Source organism: Aegilops tauschii, chromosome 7 (assembly GCF_002575655.3).
Source record: "Aegilops tauschii subsp. strangulata cultivar AL8/78 chromosome 7, Aet v6.0, whole genome shotgun sequence".
Lineage (NCBI taxonomy): Eukaryota > Viridiplantae > Streptophyta > Magnoliopsida > Poales > Poaceae > Aegilops > Aegilops tauschii.
Genome location: NC_053041.3, coordinates 546,035,102 through 546,050,732, shown reverse-complemented (window position 1 = coordinate 546,050,732; position 15,631 = coordinate 546,035,102).

The following is a 15,631-nucleotide window of genomic DNA, read 5'->3' as shown; positions in this document are numbered from 1 at the left end:
TAGAGATTCTTGTGATCCCATAGGTGTCGTTCCACACTGACATCTTTGGCGCGCCAGGCAGGGGGCATGCGTAGTTGTGAGAATCTGGCCTAGTAGCTAACCTAGCGGTTCTTCATCGCCCTTGGCTCCTGAGAAGAAGGCGGCCGGAAGAACGACGCCGGCGCGGCGACAGAAAAGCTAAGCCATTCAGAGCTTTGAGTTATTTCCTTCTTTCTATAAGGTTATCGTCCTCGGAGATTTTGCCTATGTGTGAGAAACCTGCATGCATGGGGGCCCTCCCGCGATTCCCAACGCCCTTGTCTTGTTTCGAGTCCGCTCAACAGCTCAAGCGGCCGCGTCGAGAGTGGCGGGGTAGCCTTCCGTGCCTGGCAACGCTCCCGATTCTGACTCGAGTCAAGCTCGACAATTCGGGCGGCCGCGCTAAGGGCGGCAAGGTGGTTTGCCCGGCAGCAAGCACACCCGGCAGGCCAATGGGGATCCGTCCCCAAGACGCCGCCCTGGGTTTACGCGCCGGTGAACCTACCCAATTAACGTAGGGTGAACACACAGAAAAATCGAACAGGAAAATAACATGCATAATACTGAAAGTGCTGCAGAGTTATATTACATCGAATTGTTGCTGCGGTTCTAACTAGAGATAGCGATTGTCTTGGTTGTGAATCTGCAGCGGCGATAAAGAACGGGGTGCCTAATCCCGACGCTGGCCCTCCACCCTCTGAATTTCGCCGACTCGGCTAATGATGGGCTTGATGTGCTCCCTGAGCGGCGCAAGGTCAGTACCCTCTGGCAAGCTCTCCAGCGCGGCGCCGAAGTCGAGGTCGGGGTACCAGTGCGCCACCTTGGTGAGAACCTTGGTCATGGCACCCTGGCAAAGCCTCCGGGACTCGTCGGCCAGTGAGGCCGCCCGGTTGGCGTGGAGCCGCTCCAGAGCGCCGACGACCTTCTCAAAGAACATGGTCAGGCTGCAATTGGCGCTCACGCTCCGCTCTGGGACATACCTCACGTCCGGCATCCCCATGATGGCCAGCTGTGCGGCGGCCTGGTTGGCGACGGTGGCGAGGCGATCGAGCCAACGGTTCTCGCCCTCCACGTGATCCGCGAAGTTGAGGCCCTCGTTCTTCCGCAACTTCTTCTCGGCCTCCAGCTCCTTGGCCAGGGTCCCCTCTCGGGTTTTGGCCTCCGACAGCACCTTCTCGAGACCCACCAGCTTCAGCTTGAGGTCTTTGATGGAGCTGTTAGCCCCGGAGAGCTCCCCAGCCTTGCTGACGACCGCGCCCTGCGCCTCTGTCAAGGCACTGTTAAGCGTGTCCTTCTCCTGGGACAGCTTCAGGGCCTGCTCCTTCAGCCCGTCGCGCTCCGCCTCCAACTCCTCCACCTTGCCGGCGTGAACCTGGGCCTGGGCATTGAGTGCCTCTTTGTGCCTCTGCTCCAGCTCACTGGTACGCTGCAAGACAAGCTTCTCCACCTCTACATCCTTGCCGCGAAGCATGGCGGCAAGCTTCTCCTCGCGTGCAGCGAGGTCCTCCTCCTGGGAGTTCAGCGCGGCCTCGTGCTGGGTCCGGGCGGCTTCGGCGGACGCGGCCAAGTTCCTTGCCATCTCTTGAGCTTTCTCGACGCCGGCGAGCTTCATGGTGAGCTCCACGTCGCGCTTGGCCAGCTCGCCCTGGGCAGCCTTGAGCTCCTTGTGGGCCTCGTGGAACCGGTCCTGCGTCTCGGCAACGCGCTTCTGGAGGTCCGCCTCCGCCTTCTCCACCACCGCCGTCCTAGACTTAGCCTTGTCCAGGCAGGCGCGGTGGAGCGCCTGGAGCTTCCGGAAGCTGGCGCCCATGGCGTGGAGGAGCCGCTCTTCCTGTGAACCGTCGCCACCAACGATCGGCTCGTCGACGACTTCAAGCCCGGCAGCGGCAAGCACTTCATCGTCGAACACCTCTCCCTCAACGGGTGTCCTGCTGCTCGACGCGCCTGGAAGGTGGACGAACAAGTCGTTGCTCACCCTCAGGTACTTGCCGGAGCCGGAAGCAGCAGAAGAGGAAGGCTGGTCATCAGCTACCTCCTCCTCCTCCTCGGCAGCGGCCCCGTCGGCCTCTCCGGTAGGCTCCTTGCCGGTCTCCTCAGCGGCAGCCTTGCCGGCCTCCCCGGTAGGACCCTTGGCGGCGTCCTCGGCAGCGCCCTTGGTGGCCTGCTCGGTGGCGATCTTCTCGGCGTTGCCTCGTCGGCCTTGGCGACGTCCTCAATGACGGCGTCCACGTCCTCTGGGTTCACCGAGGAGGAATCTGGACGCCGAAGAAGGGGGTGAGGCAAGGCCAGGACCAAGAGCCGGAAAGAAAAAGAAGCAGGGACGAACGACAAACGACTTACCTGTGCCAGTACCCGGCTAGGAAATGGAAGTCCCCTCCCCGCCAATATTGGCGTCAAGGCAAAGCCGCTGGCGCCCAAGTTCTCCTCCTCCTCCTCCATGTGCGTGGGCTCGGTGCCTGGCGCCCTTGCCAGGGACGCCCCTCGGGGCGGCGCGGTCGATGGGGGCGGCGTGTTGGGAGTAGCCCTCTGTGGCTCCTCCTGCTGCTGCTCTCCTCCTGCATACCTGGCAAGGTCAGCACCAAAGTGTCGTGCCCCTAACACATGTCGACGGGGGAAGAGTGATGAACTTACGCTGGGGGCTATGCCGGGGGCTGCTGTCCGGGCTGCTCAACACCACAAGTGGCGCCCTCGAAGTACCAACTGGGGGCTGGCCACCCGCCGAGACCTTGGCCCTCTTCACTCTCTGGGCCAGCGTCTTCACGTCCCTGCAAAGACGAAGACAAGTCAAGACGAGCAACACAGATTGAGAAGGCAGAGATAACGAAAAGGAACCAGATACTTACTCGTCGTCCGCCTCCTCCTCTGCTGTTTTCCTCTTCCTCCTCGGGCTGAGGGATCCATAATCGAAAGTAACCTCCGTATCAACATCCGCCGGAGGAGGAGAAGGAGGTGGTGTCTGGACACGCGTGGACGAAGAGGGGGCGGCTGTCTTCTTCTTCACCGCGACCTTCACTGGCTTCTTTGTCGATGCGGCCCTCGTGTGGCGCCCGGACCCCTCCAAGGTCAGCTGTTGGACGCGCAGCCCTGCCGGGCCGGACCGGCTCGCCGGAACAGGCCCGCCGCAGGACTCGCCCTCTCCCCATAGCCGGCGTCGGGCCTGCGGTCTCGGCCTCCTCCTCCGACGACTCACCGGTCACATCTTCAACCAGAGAAGCCTCGGTGCCGGCGCTGCTGGCTCCCCCGGCGGCCGCCGCCCATCGGGCGAGCTCCTCCTCCTCCGCGGCCGTCGCGGCCTTGTCCTCCACACCGCTGGCGCTGCCGGCCTCCTTGGCTAGCTGTGCCTCCCTCGCCCTGGTGGCGATGTAGTCCAGCTCCGCCTGGGTGGTGTCCTGGACAAGCAGCCGCTCGGCGTCGGCGTTGACGTACCCCTCGTGCAGAGTGTCAAAAAACTGCTGCACCTTGGCGTCCTCCGGCTCCTTCCAGCTCGGGTCAGGGCCATGCGCATTGCATTCCGGCATCATGGCAATGATATCGGACCGGCGGGAGTTATTTCACAACGGGACCACCCCCGTCGGCAGCTTGAACAGAGGCCCCTTGAGGACCTTGCCGGCCTTCGCGGCGGCCCTTGCGACCTTGCCGGTCCGCTCGACCTCGCCGTCGCGGCCCACGTCAAGTTGGAAGAGCCGCTGGCAGAAATGGGCGTGCCCCATCACTGTGAAATTGTGGTCGAGGCCGGGACGAAGCCGCATGATGTCAGCGGGGTTCATGAAGAGCCAGGCTGGCCTCCCCTTGTTATGCAGTGGAGCGATCCGGCGGCGGATGAAGTCCGCCCCGATCATCTCAAGGGTGAGGCCGGCCTCGGTGAGCCGGAGGATCCTGGTGGTGGCGACCGTGAGCTTCTCGTCGTCAGCATCGACGTCGCTCCAATCGCTTCTGCGGACCGGCGGCGCCCGTCAAACTTCGCAGGACGCCGGGGGGTCCTTCTCCTCGATCCAGCACCACTGGCCCCGCCATTCTTCCCACCTCTCCTTCATGGCGCCCTCCGGATACGCTCCCTTGGATCTTGAGACCCAGGCGATGCAACCGGAGATGGCGCCCCCTGGTTAGATCCGAGGGGAGAAGTAATGGCGGAAGAGCGCCGTGTTGGGGTGCACCCCGGCGAAGCCCTCGCAGAGATGCGCGAAAAGGGCCATGCACGCCACCGCATTCGGAGTAAAATCCAGGAGGCGGAAGCCAAAGGTATGCATGACATCGCTGAAGAAATCGGAGAAGGGAGGACAGAGCCCGCAGAAAAAATAATCGACAAAGAAGGGGTACCGATTTGGGGCAGCCTCGGCGCAGTCAGCGATGATGACACGCGTGGCTGGATGCCCCGAATTCTCCCCCCTATCTTCACTCCCCACAGGGGCCTGAAGGAGTCCCGAAGTTCGAACACGTCAACTGTCAAGGGGAAGAAGGCGGACTGCGTCCGCTGCACCGCCAGCGCACTCTCCGGCGGCTCCGCGGCTCTGGCGTCCTTAGCCACTCCCTTGCCCTTAGTGGATTTTGGCGCCATGGCGGCTGGGGGAGGAGGACAGGACAGAGGGCGGCGGAAGCGCAACGGCTGCGAGCAGGGATGAAGCTTGGAGAAGAAGAGGAAGCCAGGCGGAGGTTTCCGAGATTGGGCTTGCGCGAAGGGTAAAAGGAATAGTGCGCCCGCGGTTATCCCTTTTTATGGGGAAGCCGTGGGTCGCGCTGCCCATTTACTGCGATGTGACGCATGCGTGCAGGAACCGCCCCACACATGCCGCCCACGTCACGCACACCCCTCCACGCCGCGCCGCGCGCGAAAAGTTTGACCGCGGTCAAAACCGCCCCGCCTGCCTGCGCACCTTTTTGGGCCTGGCCCAACAACGTGTCGCGCTTACGTGTGGCCCAGGCCCGCGGGCTCCTGTCGGTGTACACAAAGAGGGGTGCGTTTTTGTACCCCTATACCTGTGCACGTGCAGTCGGAGCCGTGCCTACGGTCACGCCAAGCAGAACAGGGGAGGTGAGCCAAGGTAAGACCAAAGCCCAAGATAATAAGAGCAACGCCAAGGCCAAGACCACAAAGAGCAAAGGTACGAAGTAGGTTCCCCCGGCAAGACCCTTGCTGGGGCAGCCTCAGCAGCCCCGGCAAGATCCTTGCGGGGGTAGCTCACCCCACACCAACAGAGCGAGCCACCCTTGAGCCCACGGTCCCCGACGCCATCATCCACGTCGGGCCAGGGCTCGGGAGGCACCTCCGTGGTGGCATGCAGATCTTTGTGAAGACATATTCAAGATCAGATGAGGATTAGAAGACGACGATCCTCGGCAAGATCCTTGCCGAGGAAGACCACCAGACCCCCGGCAAGGCCCTTGCCGGGGACGACAGCGCGCCACGGCAAGACCCTTGCCGGGCCACCCGGCAAGGCCCTCACCAAGGACGCCAGCAGGGCCACCGCCAGGCCCACGCCAACCAAACTTCCACCGCCATTCACATGCAGCTGCCAGCCCAACCAGCTGGGCGGGCACCTGCGTGGCAACATGCAGCTCCTAGGCCAACTCATCGAGCACCAGCGTGGCGGCATGCAGATCTTCGTGAAGGCTCCGCCACTGCGCCACCTCAGCTGCCTGCCTGCCTACATGGCACCACACGCCTCACTGGCCAGGGCGCGTGTCAAAGCGAGGAGGAGCGGCGATGGACGGGACGGGCATCACCCCCGTCCCCAATAAAGCAAGGGGACACCTAAGCTACGCATTAAATGCGTCTTGTCATGTAATATGAGCGATAAGCTCAGGGCACTGTACGCCTTTCCACCTCCTGTGTGCCATTGTGGCAGCCCCTTTCGACTATAAAATGAGGCCCATGGCATACTGGAGAAGGATTCGGCTCTTTCGAACCACGCACTGACCACAGCTAGTTCGAGAGCTCAAGAACTCTCTGAAATACACCCACCAAAGTAGGACTAGGGTTTTACGCATCCTCGCTGCCCGAACCTGGGTAAACGATCCTTGTGCTGGCTACTAACCCTGCTCTTCTCGCAACCCCGCGGCCCGGCAACCGTAGTAGGGATTCTTGTGATCCCATAGGTGTCGTTCCACACCGACACATACAACGGGTGCAAGCCAGTTTTGCACACGCGGAATACTCGGGTTAAACTTGACGAGCCTAGCATATGCAGATATGGCCTCGGAACACTGGAGACCGAAAGGTTGAGCGTGAATCATATAGAAGATATGATCAACATAGTGATGTTCACCATTGAAAACTACTCCATCTCACGTGATGATCGGACATGGTTTAGTTGATTTGGATCACGTGATCACTTAGATGATTAGAGGGATGTCTATCTAAGTGGGAGTTCTTAAGTAATATGATTAATTGAACTTTAATTTATCATGAACTTAGTCCTGGTAGTATTAGCATATCTATGTTGTAGATCAATAGCTCGCATTTAGCTCCCCTATTTTATTTTTGATATGTTCCTAGAGAAAACTAAGTTGAAAGATGTTAGTAGCAATGATGCGGATTGGTCCGTGATCTGAGGATTATCCTCATTGCTCCACAGAAGAATTATGTCCTTGATGCACCGCTAGGTGACAAACCTATTGCAGGAGCAGATGCAGACGTTATGAACGTTTGGAAAGCTCGATATGATGACTACTTGATAGTTTAGTGCACCATACTTTACGGCTTAGAATCGGGGCTTCAAAGACGTTTTGAACGCCACTGAGCATATGAGATGTTCCAAGAGTTGAAATTAGTATTTCAGACTCATGCCCATGTCGAAAGGTATGAGACCTTTGACAAGTACTTTGCCTACAAGATGGAGGAGAATAGCTCACTAGTGAGCATGTGTTCAGAATATCTGAGTACTACAATCACTTGAATCAAGTGGGAGTTAATATTCCAGATAAGATAGTGATTGACAGAGTTCTCTAGTCACTATCACCAAGTTACTAGAACTTCGTGATGAACTATAATATGCAAGGGATAACGGAAACAATTCCCAAGCTCTCCGTGATGCTAAAATTGACGAAGGTAGAAATCAAGAAAAGCATCAAGTGTTGATGGTTGACAAGACCACTAGTTTCAAGAAAAGGGAAAAAGGAAAAGGGGGGACTTCAAGAAGAACGGCAAGCAAGTTGCTGCTCAAGTGAAGAAGCCCAAGTCTGGACCTAAGCCTGAGACTAAGTGCTTCTACTGCAAAGGGACTGGTCACTTGAAGTGGAACTTCCCCAAGTATTTGGCGGATAAGAAGGATGGCAAAGTGAACAAAGGTATATTTGATATACATGTTATTGATGTGTACTTTACTAGTGTTTATAGCAACTCCTCAGTATTTGATACTAGTTCAGTTGCTAAAGATTAGTAACTTGAAACGGGGGTTGCAGAATGAACAGAGACTAGTTAAGGGCGAAGTGACGATGTGTGTTGGAAGTGGTTCCAAGATTGATATGATCATCATCGCACACTCCCTATACTTTCGGGATTAGTGTTGAACCTAAATAAATGTTATTTGGTGTTTGCGTTGAGCATGAATATGATTTGATCATGTTTATTGCAATACGTTTATTCATTTAAAGCCAGAGAATAAGTGTTGTTCGGTTTACATGAATAAAACCTTCGATGGTCATACACCCAATGAAAATAGTTTGTTGGATCTCGATCGTAGTGATACACATATTCATAATATTGAAGCCAAAAGATGCAAAGTTAATAATGGTAGTGCAACTTATTTGTGGCACTGCCGTTTAGGTCATATTGGTGTAAAGCGCTTGAAGAAACTCCATGCTGATGGGCTTTTGGAATCACTTGATGCTTGTGAACCATACCTCATGGGCAAGATGACTAAAACTCCGTTCTCCGGAACAATGGAGCGAGCTACTGACTTATTGGAAATAATACATACCGATGTATGTGGTCCGATGAGTGTTAAGGCTCGCGGCAGGTATCGTTATTTTTTGACGTTCCAGATGATTTGAGCAGATATGGGTATATCTACTTGATGAAACATAAGTCTGAAACATTTGAAAAGTTCATATAATTTCAGAGTGAAGTGGAAAATCATCGTAACAAGAAAATAAAGTTTCTACGATCTGATCGTGGAGGAGAATATTTGAGTTACGAGTTTGGTCTTCATTTGAAACAATGCGGAATAGTTTCGCAACTCACGCCACCTGGAACACCACAGCGTAATGGTGTGTCCAAACATCGTAACCGTACTTTATTAGATATGGTGCAATCTATGATGTCTCTTACCGATTTACCACTATCGTTTTGGGGTTATGCATTAGAGACAGCTGCATTCACGTTAAATAGGGCACCATCTAAATCTGTTGAGATGACACCATATGAATTGTGGTTTGGCAAGAAACCAAAGTTGTCGTTTCTTAAAGTTTGGGGTTGCGATGCTTATGTGAAAAAGTTTCATCCTGGTAAGCTCAAACCCAAATCAGAGAATTGTGTCTTCATATGATACCCATAGGAGACAGTTGGGTACACCTTCTATCACAGATCCGAAGGCAAGACATTCGTTGCTAAGAATGGATCCTTTCTAGAGAAGGAGTTTCTCTCGAAAGAAGTGAGTGGGATGAAAGTAGAACTTGATGAGGTAACTGTACCTGCTCCCTTATTGGAAAGTAGTTCATCACAGAAATCTGTTCCTGTGACTCCTACACCAATTAGTGAGGAAGCTAATGATGATGATCATGTAACTTCAGATCAAGTTACTACCGAACCTCGTAGGTCAACCAGATTAAGATCTGCACCAGAGTGGTACGGTAATCCTGTTCTAGAGTTCATGTTACTTGACCATGATGAACCTACAAACTATGAGGAAGCGATGATGAGCCCAGATTCCGCGAAATGGCTTGAGGCCATGAAATCTGAGATGGGACCCATGTATGAGAACAAAGTGTGGACTTTGGTTGACTTGCCCGATGATCGGCAAGCCATAGAAAATAAATGGATCTTCAAGAGGAAGACAGATGCTGATAGTAGTGTTACTATCTACAAAGCTAGACTTGTCGAAAAAGGTTTTGACAAAGTTCAAGGTGTTGACTACGATGAGATTTTCTCACTCGTAGCGATGCTTAAGTCTGTCCGAATCATGTTAGCAAATTGCCACATTTTATGAAATCTGGCAAATGGATGTCAAAACTACATTTCTTAATGGATTTCTTAAAGAAGAGTTGTATATGATGCAACCAGAAGGTTTTGTCGATCCTAAAGGTGCTAACAAAATGTGCAAGCTCCAGCGATCCATCCATGGACTGGTGCAAAGCATCTCGGAGTTGGAATATACGCTTTGATGAGTTGATCAAAGCATATAGATTTATACAGACTTGCGGTGAAGTCTGTATTTACAAGAAAGTGAGTGGGAGCACTACAACTTTTCTGAAAAGTATATGTGAATGACATATTGTTGATCGGAAATGATGTAGAATTTTTTTGGAAAGCATAAAGGAGTATTTGAAAGGAGTTTTTTCAAAAGAAAGACCTCGGTGAAGCTACTTACATATTGAGCATCAAGATCTATAGAGATAGATCAAGACACTTGATAAGTTTTTTTTCAATGAGTACATACCTTGACAAGTTTTTGAAGTAGTTCAAAATGGAACAGTCAAAGAAAGAGTTCTTGCATGTGTTCCAAGGTGTGAAGTTGAATAAGACTCAAAGCCGGACCACAACAGAAGATAGAGAGAGAGAATGAAAGTCATTCCCTATGCCTCAGCCATAGGTTCTATAAAGTATGCCATGCTGTGTACTGATACGTCTCCAACGTATCTATAATTTTTGATTGCTCCATGCTATATTATCTACTGTTTTGGACATTATTGGGCTTTATTATCCACTTTTATATTATTTTTGAGACTAACCTATTGACCCAGAGCCCAGTGCCAGTTCCTGTTTTCCCCTTGTTTCAGTGTTTCGAAGAAAAGGAATATCAAACGGAGTCGAAACGGAATGAAACCTTCTGGAGAAGTTATTTTTGGAAGGAAAGCTACCTGATAGACTTGGAGTGCATGTTACGAAAGAAACGAGGGAGCCACGAGGTAGGGGGGCGCGCCCTCCACCCTCGTGGGCCCCTCGTGGCTCCCCTGATGTATTTCTTCCGCCTATATATATCCATATACCCTAAAACGATCGGGAACAGAATAGATCGGGCGTTCCGCCGTCGCAAGCCTCTGTAGCCACCAAAACCCAATCGGGACCATGTTCCGGCACCCTGCCGGAGGGGGGGAACCCTCACCGGTGGCCATCTTCATCATCCCAGCACTCTCCATGACGAGGAGGGAGTAGTTCGCCCTCGGGGCTGAGGGTATGTACCAGTAGCTATGTGTTTGATCTCTCTCTCTCTCTCTCTCTCTCGTGTTCTTGATTTGGCACGATCTTGATGTATCGCGAGCTTTGCTATTATAGTTGGATCTTATGTTGCTTCTCCCCCTCTACTCTCTTGTAATGGATTGAGTTTTCCCTTTGAAGTAATCTTATCGGATTGAGTCTTTAATGATTTGAGAACACTTGATATATGTCTTGCCGTGCGTATCTGTGGTGACAATGGGATATCACGTGATTCACTTGATGTATGTTTTGGTGATCAACTTGCGGGTTCCGCCCATGAACTTATGCATAGGGGTTGGCACACGTTTTCGTCTTGATTCTCCGGTAGAAACTTTGGGGCACTCTTTGAGGTTCTATGTGTTGGTTGAATAGATGAATCTGAGATTGCGTGATGCATATCGTATAATCATACCCACGGATACTTGAGGTGACATTGGAGTATCTAGGTGACATTAGGGTTTTGGTTGATATGTGTCTTAAGGTGTTATTCTAGTACGAACTCTAGGGCTGTTTGTGACACTTATAGGAATAGCCCAATGGATTGATTGGAAAGAATAACTTTGAGGTGGTTTCGTACCCTACCATAATCTCTTCGTTTGTTCTCTGCTATTAGTGACTTTGGAGTGACTCTTTGTTGCATGTTGAGGGATAGTTATACGATCCAATTATGTTATTATTGTTGAGAGAACTTGCACTAGTGAAAGTATGAACCCTAGGCCTTGTTTCCTATCATTGCAATACCGTTTACGCTCACTTTTACCGCTTGCTACCTTGCTGTTTTTATATTTTCAGATTACAAATACCTATATCTACCATCCATGTTGCACTTGTATCATCATCTCTTCGCCGAACTAGTGCACCTATACAATTTACCATTGTATTGGGTGTGTTGGGGACACAAGAGACTCTTTGTTTGGTTGCAGGGTTGCTTGAGAGAGACCATCTTCATCCTACGCCTTCCACAGAATGATAAACCTTAGGTCATCCACTTGAGGGAAATTTGCTACTGTCCTACAAACCTCTGCACTTGGAGGCCCAACAACGTCTACTAGGAGAAGGTTGCGTAGTAGACATCAAGCTCTTTTCTGGCGCCGTTGCCGGGAAGGTGAGTGCTTGAAGGTATATCTTTAGATCTTGCAATCGAATCTTTTTGTTTCTTGTTTTAGCACTAGCTTAGTTTATAAAAGAAAACTACAAAAAATGGAATTAAGTTTGCCACATACACTTCATCTTTTTAATATCTTTCGTGAGTATGATGGAAAGAAAAATTGTGCCAAAGTGTTAGAAGAAGAATGTATTAAAATGTTTGGCACTAAATCTTTGAATGATGAGCATGATTGAAATGTTGTTAGTGTGAACTCCTTGAATATCCATGGTACTAATGATGATTGCACTAGTTATGATGAAAATGTCTCCTATAAACATGTCAATTTTTGTGGAGTGCATTGCGTTTGAAAGTATACACCAAATAGGGAAGATAGATATTGCAAGAGGCATAAGTATTTAGAATCTAAATTGTTGCAAGAAAGTCTTGATGTTTGTGCTGAAAAATTCAATATTTTTCGCGCCCCTTGTGAACTTTGCAATGAACATGGTCATTTAAATCTCCAATGCAAATTGTTTCATGACCGAATCGTATCCAAAAATTGTGATAATTTTATTACCCTTGAGCATCATAAAGAGCTTAGTCTTCTTTCGGGGTATGAGGAAATGAAACGTATAACCGAGGGTATTCCCAAGTTTAATCTTGATAGATTTCTCGATTTTGATCTAGAGAATATTTATATGTATTGTGCGGTGAATTGCATTGAAAATACTTATATTGCCAATTACATAAAGAAAAGAAAACAAATAGAAGATGAAGAGAATGCTAACGAAAGGGGAGAGACCTCCCAATATTCTCCTATTATTTCTTATGATGAATCAGGTAACGAGGAGGAGCCTTCTATTCGACCAATCTCATTAATAAGGAGCTCTGAAAAGAAGATTGAACCCACACATGAGGTGAAGAAGAAGAAAAGAAAAATTAAGAGAGGTAAAAAGATATCTCTCCCAAATAATGTTGCTTCTATTATTGTTGTGCCCCATGAAAATGAATCAAAAATAATTGTGGAAGATGATGCATTTGATGATGATCTTGTTATGCCTATTGCTTGTTGTGATGATTATGATTGTGAACATAATGATACTTCTTATGATCTTGAAAATCTTTTTGGCACTTGCTTGGAAGAATATGATAATTGCTATACTATTGGTGCTATCCATACTATTAATGATGAGAGTGATTATGCTTATGATATGAAAAGGCCCAAGCTTGGGGATGCTATGTTTGATGAAGATGATGTATTTGAGAATATATTTGCTGCAATTAATGTTTGTCCCAAGCTTGGGGATGCTACATTTAATGAAGATGACATTTTTAGTCTCCGAAGTTTTGATATGCAAATTTATAATAATGATAGCATGCCTCCTACTTATGATGATTATAGTGATGAAAGTGGGTTTGGAAGAGTGTCAACTTTAGGAATTAATGATCCCACTATTTTGGAGGATGTTGAATCTTATTGTGACAATTATGAAAGTGGATTTGGAGAGGTCATGACTTTATTTAGCAATGATTCCACTATCTTGGAAGAGGTTCAATCGATTATGATGAGAACAAACTACTTATGATGATTATTGTGATGAAACTTATGCTATAAAAAGTAGTCATGATTATATTTATAAAACTTGTCATGATTATGATTACCCTTTTTCTGAACATTACTCTTTTAATGTGGAAACAATTTATAGTATCCAAGTCTCTTATGATACTCCCACTATCCCGAATGAGAAGAATTTTGCTTATGTGGAGAGTAGTAAATTTTCTATGCTTGTAGATCATGAAAAGAATGCTTTAGGTGCTGGTTATATTGTTGAATTCATTCATGATGCTACTGAAAATTATTATGAGGGAGGAATATATGCTTGTAGGAATTGCAATATCAAGTTTCCTCTCTATGTGCTTAAAATCTTGAAGTTATGCTTGTTTTACCTTCCTATGCAAGTTGATTCTTGTTCCCATAAGTTTTTTGCTCACAAAATCCCTATGCATAGGAAGTGGGTTAGACTTAAATGTGCTAGTCATATTCTTTATGATGCTCTCTTTATGTTTCAATTCTTATCTTTTATGTGAGCATCACTGAAATCATCATGCCTAGCTAGGGGCGTTAAACGATAGCGCTTGTTGGGAGGCAACCCAATTTTATTTTAGTTTCTTGATTTTTGGTTCTGTTTAGGAATAAATAATCCATCTAGCTTATGTTTAGATGTGGTTTTGTGTTTTAATTAGTGTTTGTGCCTAGTAGAACCTTTGGGAAGACTTGGGTGAAGTCTTTATGATCATGCTGTAAAAAACAGAAACTTTAGCGCTCACGAGATTAGCTTCAACTTTTTACTGGAGAGTGATATTTAGTTGATTCTTTTTGCAGATGATTACTAGACAAATTCCTCAGGTTCACCAATTTATTTTAGAATTATTTGAGTTCCAGAAGTATACGTTTGATACAGATTACTACAGACTGTTCTGTTTTTGACAGATTCTGTTTTCATTGTGTTGCTTGCTTATTTTGATGAATCTATAGCTAGTAAAATAGTTTATAAACCATATAGAAGTTGGAATAAATTAGGTTTGACACCAATATAAATAAAGAATGAGTTAATTACAGTACCTTAAAGTGGTGTTTTGTTTTCTTTCGCTAACGGAGCTTACGAGTTTTCTGTTAAGTTTTGTGTTGTGAAGTTTTCAAGTTTTGGGTAAAGATTCGATGGACTATGGAATAAGGAGTGGAAAGAGCCTAAGCTTGGGGATTCCCAAGGCACCCCAAGGTAATATTCAAGGATGACCAAGAGCCTAAGCCTGGGGATGCCCCGGATGGCATCCCCTCTTTCGTCTTCGTTCATCGGTAACTTTACTTGGAGCTATATTTTATTCACCACATGATATGTGTTTTGTTTGGAGCGTCACTTTATTTTCTTTTGTTTTGCTTGCTATTTGAATAAAATACTAAGATCTGAAATTATTAAATGGGAGAGTCTTCACATAGTTGTATAATTATTCGACTACTCATTGATCTTCACTTATATCTTTCGGAGTAGTTTGTCATTTGCTCTAGTACTTCACTTATATCTTTTAGAGCACAATGGTGGTTTTATTTTGAAGAAATAGATGAACTCTCATGCTTCACTTAGATTATTTTGAGAGCCCTACAAAACAGCATGGTAGTTTGCTTTAACAATAATAGGCATACAAGATTAGTAAAAGAAAAGTTCTTATGAGTGTGTTGAATACTATGAGAAGTTTGATGCTTGATAATTGTTTTGAGATATGAAGATGGTGATATTAGAGTCATGCTAGTTGAGTAGTTGTGAAATTGAGAAATACTTGTGTTAAAGTTAGTGATTCCCGTAGCATGCACGTATGGTGAACCATTATGTGATGAAGTCGGAGCATGATTTATTTATTGATTGTCTTCCTTATGAGTGGCGGTCGGGGACGAGTGATGGTCTTTTCCTACCAATCTATCCCCCTAGGAGCATGCGCGTAATACTTTTCTTTGATAACTTGTAGATTTTTGCAATAAGTATATGAGTTCTTTATGACTAATGTTGAGTCCATGGATTATACGCACCCTTCTTCCTTCCACCATTGCTAGCCTCTCTAATACCGCGCACTTTTCACCGGTATCATACACCCACCATATACCTTCCTCAAAATAGCCACCATACCTACCTATCATGGCATTTCCATAGCCATTCCGAGATATATTTCCATGCAACTTACCACCGTTCCGTTTATTATGACACGCATCATCATTGTCATATTGCTTTGCATGATCATGTAGTTGACATCGTATTTGTGGCAAAGCCACCTTTCATAATTCTTTCATACATGTCACTCATGAGTCATTGCACATACCGGTACACCGCCGGAGGCATTCATATAGAGTCATATCTTGTTCTAAGTATTGAGTTATAATTCTTGAGTTGTAAGTAAATAAAAGTGTGTTGATCATCATTATTAGAGTATTGTCCCAGTGAGGAAAGGATGATGGATACTATGATTCCCCCACAAGTCGGGATGAGACTCCGGACGAAAAATAAAAAAAGGAGAAAAAGAGGCCAAAAAAAGAGAAAAGGCCCAAATAAAAAATAAAAAAATGAGAGAAAAAGAGAGAAGGGGCAATGCTACTATCCTTTTACCACACTTGTGCTTCAAAGTAG